Source organism: Helianthus annuus, chromosome 3 (assembly GCF_002127325.2).
Source record: "Helianthus annuus cultivar XRQ/B chromosome 3, HanXRQr2.0-SUNRISE, whole genome shotgun sequence".
Lineage (NCBI taxonomy): Eukaryota > Viridiplantae > Streptophyta > Magnoliopsida > Asterales > Asteraceae > Helianthus > Helianthus annuus.
The window spans coordinates 43,460,820-43,461,870 of record NC_035435.2 but is presented as its reverse complement, the minus strand read 5'-3'; positions in this window follow the sequence as shown (position 1 = coordinate 43,461,870).

Genomic DNA, 1,051 nt, shown 5'->3' with positions numbered 1-1,051 from the left:
CAAAATCTGCAAGAAACCCCACTCTGGGAAATGTAGATTTGCATCGAACTCACAGTCACAATCGAAGACTCCTTCCTGTGGACTATGCAAGTCCAAGGATCATAAGACTGTGGAGTGCAAGAAAATCAAGGATGCAACCTGCTATGGTTGTAATGAAAAAGGGCACATCAAGAGTAACTGCCCTAAGTATGCCAAGAAGGCGGAGGAGACCAAGAAGTCAAATGCGAGAGTTTTTCGCATGGATGCAAAGGAAGCGGTCCAGAACGACAACGTGCTTACAGGTACTTTTCTCGTAAATAATATATTTGCAAGAGTACTATTCGATTCTGGCGCCGATAAATCCTTTGTAGACCAGAAATTTTGCCAACTACTAAATATGCCTATCAAAACCTTTGATATGAAATACGAAGTAGAGTTAGCAGACGGCACGATAGAAACCGTCTCAACTGTTCTAGAGGGATGTGAAATGTCCATTAAGAACCATTCTTTTCCTTTATCTCTACTTCCCTTCAAATTAGCGGGTTTCGACATAGTCCTAGGCATGGACTGGTTATCTCGTAATCAGGCCCAAATCATTTGCGGCAAGAGGCATATAGTGCTAAAGACTCCGAGTGGAGAATCGCTTACCATTCGAGGAGATACGCAGTACGGGTTGCCCGAAGACGTATCTATGCTGAAAGCTTCAAGGTGTTTGAACAGAGGCTGTGTAATTTACATGGCTCAGGTGATAATAGAAGAACCTAAGCCGAAGATCGAGGATCTTCCTGTCATTTCTGAATATCCCGAGGTTTTTCCTGAAGAACTACCTGGTTTGCCACCAGATAGACAAGTGGAGTTCAGAATAGACATCATTCCTGGAGCAGCTCCGATAGCAAGAGCACCTTACAGGCTAGCTCCAACGGAAATGAAAGAACTGAGGACCCAGTTGGATGAACTACTGGCGAAAGGTTTTATCAGACCTAGTTCATCTCCCTGGGTAGCACCAGTCCTATTTGTAAAGAAGAAGGACGGATCGATGCGGTTGTGCATCGACTATCGAGAGCTGAATAAA